The following is a 6,858-nucleotide window of genomic DNA, read 5'->3' on the forward strand; positions in this document are numbered from 1 at the left end:
GGTTGTCACATTCAGCCGGTGATCCTGCAGGAGCTTTAGCATATACTCTAAGGTCATTTTGCATCAACAATGCCACATACAACAGTTTAACAATGGTTGTTAATGGGCAAGATGATGCATAGCTTCAGTGAGGTAATTAAGCTAAGGGGGAAAATTATAGATGCCTAAGCACCACTGGAAAAATGAAAAAGCACAGAAAAAGAGCATCGGTCACAGCTGAACTACAGAAATATTTACACTGCACCACACATTCGCATCGTCTAGAATTTTCCCTAATAATTTTATACCAACCTGCCTAGCAGCAAGTACTTCTAGGGTAATAAAGTGCAGAATGACACTTGCATAAGACAGGGAACAGGACGCGAGTTAACTGCCATCAATCTTTGTTTGTGGCTTTGGTAGAAAATATATAAGGAAACAGACACATGTGAAGAGTGACAGTGTGCAATGTCACAGTCATCAAAAACATCACTTAACATTGCCTGCTCGAGAAATTTTCCTGGTTTTCAAAGTTTCAACAAATGTGTCACAATTAAGTACACCACTTCTTTCCCAGCTTGAACTGCTTCCAATAGTTCACATCTATCAGGACTGCTGCCTGTAATCTTTGTCTGGTATTTAATCTGAACTGACATGCCCTAATACTTACACACAATCAGCCATATTTGTCTATCTACCCTTAACAGCCTGTAAGTTCACGTGTAACAACACACGCTCCACCCTTCCAGTGGTCATAGTCCATACGGGTCATTATATCATTCAGTTAGCTGCCTAACTATACTTCATTCACTTCATATTTCTTGAAAATAGAGATATGTGAACCCTACAACTGCTTTGCAAAAAACAAATGAAGTACCACACTTGCTATGATGGCTTAATTAAAAAAATTATTTCACGATGATGGCCCAGAAGCTTTCTCTAGAAAACATGTAAAGCCCATATGGAGATGTATGCGTCCCAGGGAAATTCTGCAACTGCCAAATTCGAAGAGTGTGCAAAATATTCTACGATTTCACATACCAAGTTGAATACTGTTCTATTTGATTCAGTCGCCATTATTTGTAGAACGAAATATTTTTTACTAGTTTAAAAATATTTAAAATGTTAAGTGCACTGAAATAAATAGGAAATGTGTAAAAGTATTATAATTTTCATCCCTGGCAGGTTATACACATTAAACATGAAAGCATATCTAGTGCAGCTGGCTGCTTCGCTATAGGAAAGTGATTTTGCTACCTATACAATTGTCACTTACCCTTTCTTAACACTTCTGTAGATTTTAAGGGCTTGATGTTTTCGCCAGATAATCGATTCCTACTTTTAAGATTTCTAGGAGTCCTTATCATAGCTGCAAAGGGAGATACAGCCAGTATTTGATGTACTTGTTTTTATATTGCAATGGAAATAATACATCAACTGGGAAATAGCAATGAAACATTTTGTGTTAAATTTTATTTCAAATTCGTTTTGCTGCGCAACTTGTGTACCAAACAGTGACTGACAACCATTGGGTGTATTTGCACCACGCTCTGCCATGACGAAGCACATGCATGAAACTTGAGAGACAAAAGCTCATGCATGCAGGTGCAATTATTATGTAGTCGTCCTTTGAAACATCCTTGGTAATTTTAAATACTTGGCTGGGCAGATGTCTGTTAAATTATTCTCGAATGTCCAGGCTGGCTACAAAATGAGCAATGCTAATAATGTTCTTGGCTTGTGCCACAAATTTTTTACCACTCATTCTTTAAAAATATTTCCTAACGCTGTTGTTGTACAACCAAACAAGAATATGTACATGCTCTTTAGCATACTGTTATTCACAAACTAAATGCCAGTTTATTAAAACTCAAGATAATTAAACATTCATATTCCATAATTACAATAAATTTGCAAGTGAGTTACCACAACAACCAATCTTGCACTGATGTCATTATGTTTTCATTATGAATTTAATAATTTGCATGCTTGCTTCTTTTTCACAGAGTATGCATATTATTATACAAGACACCACAACTAACTCATTTATCAACTTCAGTATTTTATCACTTTCAATCAACCATCATATTGCAAAGTCTTGAAACAAGTCACTTTTAAAACCCACAAGTTTTCTTGTGCCCTTACAGTGCATCGAAGGCCCTGAAGTGTCAAACAGGCCAAAAGGCAACGGTAAGGCTTGTTCGTAGGCATCGGACAAATCTGTTTACAAAACGTGTTAAAGGCACATGCGTGCACATGTTTTGGTTTGGTTGTACGTTAACATTAAGAAAGGAAGGAGTGGTGCGACATTTCTGGCACAAGCCAAGCATGTGGTAAGCATTGCTAACTTTATAGTTAGTACGGGAATTTCAGATCAATTCTACCCTACTTTTATTTAGCAATGTATCTATAACATGTAGTACAAATAGTGCCTGTTAGTAGTTTAACAAATGACAACACCATTATCAGCAAATCATGACGGAATTGAGGTGATAGCAAGGAAGGGGCATCGGCAGTTAAAATGAGAAATAAGCTGGGCTTAGCTCAGCGCAAAGTGAGTTCAATTTCGTGCGAAGCATTTAAAGTACTAAACTTTGTTAGTGCCAAGATCCAGATTACTTAATTTTAAAGTAAATGTTTATGACTGACCTTGTCAAATGTGTTAGAAAATTCTAAAATAATTCAGTGTATGAATCAATGCATCAAGAGAATGGCACGATTTATGAGTAAATAAGTGGAGTCTAACTTTGAAGCGTATTTTTAAATCTATACTGCATAGTGTTGTATGAAATTTAGGGCGATGTAGATGTACAGAACTGCTGAATAAGCTTTGTTAGAAAATAATAACAGTAGTGGTATTACAACGTATGTGCAAGTTAAAATAAGAAAAAATAATAAATTTGTTAAGTCCCAGAACAAAAAAAGAAAATTAAAAAATTGCAGCCTATTTAAGGAATTATTGATGATGAGTGGGGTGAAACGTCCGTCCGTGCATGCGTCTATGCGTCTGATCGCGTTCGAGAAAGCAGATGGCGCATGGGTAACACCGATGAGACGCGTGCCAAGGAAGCCGAGTGCAAGCGTATTTGTTGTGCCTGCCACTCTGCTTCGTTCTTGCCCCACCAACGATCCACTACGTATGGTGACTGTCCAGGAGACTCAGAGATCCACTCGTTCTATGCATACCCAGGCATAGCGCCCCCCATGCAGCCAATCGGAGAGTAGGGGTATAGCGCCATCTAGTTATCTTTACCCAACTGCAGTTTCTACGTTATTCTTAAGAAAGTTCTGTTTATTATACTGTTCGGCAAATACTGCCTTCTTTTCTTTCTCATCTCTTCTCTCGGTTACGCGGGACGCTTGTACCATATTTAAGAACACAGTGAAAGATGAGGCATCAGTACCAAAAGGACTTATTTGGTTTGCATTCTTTTATGGTTTGGGGGAAGTGTGAATATTTATAGCAATTTGATTTGGAAGTGTATTTATTAAGTGTTTGTGAGTGCCTGTAATGTGTTAACTTAAAACGACTGAAAAAAATTACTTTTGACGTGTCGATGTTTATGTCACTATGAATTAATTGAAACAAAATGTTTAGTCTTGCTATTTTTGCCCTACCTTGTAGTGTAAATAGGCCTGCTTTGGTTTGCAACTTAGTAGGAGAATTCGTTAGATTGCATTTGTTATAAATATACCTCACTGCCTTCCTGTGAACCCCCTTTTAATCCTCGCAATTAGTTGCTTTGTATGCAGAAATCAAACATACTATTATAATCATGTTAGTATTGTATTCATTTATTATTATTATTATTATTATTATTATTATTATTATTATTATTATTATTATTATTGCATCGATAACATTGCACTTGATTTGCAGTTTCCTCATTAAATCTGTGTTCCACTGTTACACTGTTCAAGGCAGTATTTATATTGTCCTTACAGAGACCTACATATTTTAACTGCAATAAATGAACTCATATATATCAGCCAGTGTTGTGGCACACCCTAGAGGAGAAGAATATTTTCATCATTTCAGGACATCCTGAGGATGTTTTGGATTTTTGAAGGAGGTATGTATTAGGGAATGACTGATGCACGGCTACCTGTTTTTCATGCAACCTAACGTTTTATCTCCAAAAGATCAGGGGATGGCAGTATGAGAGAAAGCAGTCAGACCTTTTCAGAGTAGCTTTATGCCTTTATATAAATTGCAGTGCCATGTCCTCCTCTGGCAGAGAGGTGCTAGGCAATAGGAGGTAAGGGAGTGCCCACCCGTTTAAACTTCGATGCAGCACACAGCAATATTTGGTTGTGCATATGTCCTGTGCTTTACACAAACTGTTTTTTAGTTGTTTGCAATGCTTGAAATACCCTGTGCCTTTTTGAAATAAAACTTGTACTGGCATACAATTAACTGTAAATGTTGTCAGCATTAGATGTACAAAAAAAAAACCATCATGAAGGCAATGTGCCTTATCACTTATTTGCCTTGCACTACAGCTATTCTGGGATGAAGAGAATGGCCATAAGGAAGATAATAATAATAATAATAATAATAATAATAATAATAATAATAATAATAATAATAATAATAATAATAATAATAATAATAATAATAATAATAATAATAATAATAATAATGATGATGATGATGATGATGATGATGATGATGATGATGATGATGATGATGATGATGATGATGATAATTCACACCAACTGGTTTCATTATAACAAATGATTCCAGCTGATTCCATTTCCAGGCCAGCTGGTTTCATTTTCAGTCTCGAGTGGTTCATGCTGGGACCAACTGGAACATGTTGCTAATGTGTTGGCTTGTACTTAGTCCCAGCTGTATACAGCCATGGTTTCAGTTAAAGTGAACTGAAACCGTGGAGTATTTTCACCTGGAAAGGAAAGAATGTAGAAAGTGATGCATCCAAAGGCAGAAAAGAAAACAAAGAGGAAAGATAAAACAGGGAACAGAGCAAGAAAAAAAAGGCGAGCTCTCAAAGAGAAAGAGAGAAGAAAAGAGAGAAAGAAGGAGGCACACGCACACTGAACTTCTCTCGCCCTCATTTTTGAGGGCTCCTCGTTTTTTCCCTGTGTCACTTTTTTACCATTACCTGGCTAAATTTTCGCTCCTATACACAGATCGACTGAATCGACGTCACACTCAGATTTAGCATACATGCTCGTTGTCACATTCTGTCCCAAAACTCTCATGCCTGTCGTGCCAGAAAACAGCTTTGCAATGAAAATCACTATCGTGCCGCTGAGGAGCTGTATCATGCACAGATCATAATGTCAGCCTGATCGCACGAAGTAACGGTAATAACTTAGTAGTACACCATGCATAACACAAACGTTCAGTGGGCCTTTAAGTTATGTTGTCTTAACTGCAAAAGTGCAAGTTGTGCTTTGCCAGCATTTTCCTCAACTATGAAGCATACACTACAGCTGTGTTTTGTGTGAATATAAAAGAAAGTACTGCTTAAAATGTTAAGTACACTGACTATACAATTAAAGATATGGTAATCGGCATTTCTAAGAGTTACATTTTCTTGTAAAAAACTGACACATACTTATGTCAAGATTCGTGCCGAAAGTACGTCTTGCCCAAGGATATTTCTGAAAAATTCAGCATATTCCACGTAGCTCCGGAATCGACATTATGCGAAGCATGCGGAGACATGCTTAGCGTGACCATGTTGCGATTTTTTTATAGCGGCACGTCATGAAATTATGCCAAATATACGTCCAAATGTTCCACACACAGACATACATTGAAGAATTCCAAGAGTTTATATAACCAGTTGTTTGCACTTGTGCAATGATGCAAACATGAACTTGAGCATTAGGAACACCAGAATCAATAAGCTGGTATGAAGTGCTGGTACTAGTGAGGATGGTAGCCCTGGACGCTGCTGCATAAATCAACTTCAGTGCATGGCACCTAGCAACAGTTGACGTCAACCCGATATCACAGCTGCATCATAGGAAATTGGGCGACCCTTAAGGTTCGCTTTCAAGAATTGAACACGATAATGATACCCTGGCCCTAGTGCGTACTTCAAGCACTTGGTGCATGAAATATTTTCGAACTTGGTATGCACTCACTATGTGGTCTGAAGGAAATGTGTGCAGCCAAATGTGTGCGTTTTGTTATGGCTGGCCACCTTTTAACAATGATGTCCTTAAGATAATCACATGTTCTGATGCCTGATTACAATGCACACTTGTATCAAGAAATATTACTGTGATATTACATATTGAATTGTGAAGGCAGTATACAGGACACATGTGTTTGTAAAGCCTAACATTATTTTCACTGCATTTTCAAGCAGATGAAGTTATTTTCCTTAATTTCCAAGCAGATGTGTGGCTGTGCGGTAGAACGCCCGCTTGCCATGCAAACGGCCTGGGCTTGATCCTCCCGCAAACTGGGAAATTTTTTATTACTTATTTTATTTGCATCTTTCTTGATTTTTCCGGTTGCTCACAAGGTTCATCACTCACAATCAACGATGCCCACGAGATTTTTAAAACTATCGCGTTAAAACTGGCATAAAAGGGTAACAATGTATGACTGATTGAATAAGCTTTTGCAGCTTATGCCAAATCACATTGGTGTGATGTTGAAATCCCTAGGTCCATTGTTAGACTACCAAATGTCATGGTTTTCACTTTTATGTCTGTTTAGGGGTACAGCAATTAACTGGCCAGGAAGTGTAAATAGATCTTTATTTGGAAACATGCAAAAGTATGATAAAGTCAAGCTCCCTTTCTCTTGAGTAATTTGAGTTGTATATGTATTTTGAAATGGTGTTTGAAAATCACAGCAGCTGTGCCATTACACCGCTTCGTGGCAAAAGCTTA

This window comes from Rhipicephalus microplus, unplaced genomic scaffold (assembly GCF_043290135.1).
Source record: "Rhipicephalus microplus isolate Deutch F79 unplaced genomic scaffold, USDA_Rmic scaffold_12, whole genome shotgun sequence".
NCBI lineage: Eukaryota > Metazoa > Arthropoda > Arachnida > Ixodida > Ixodidae > Rhipicephalus > Rhipicephalus microplus.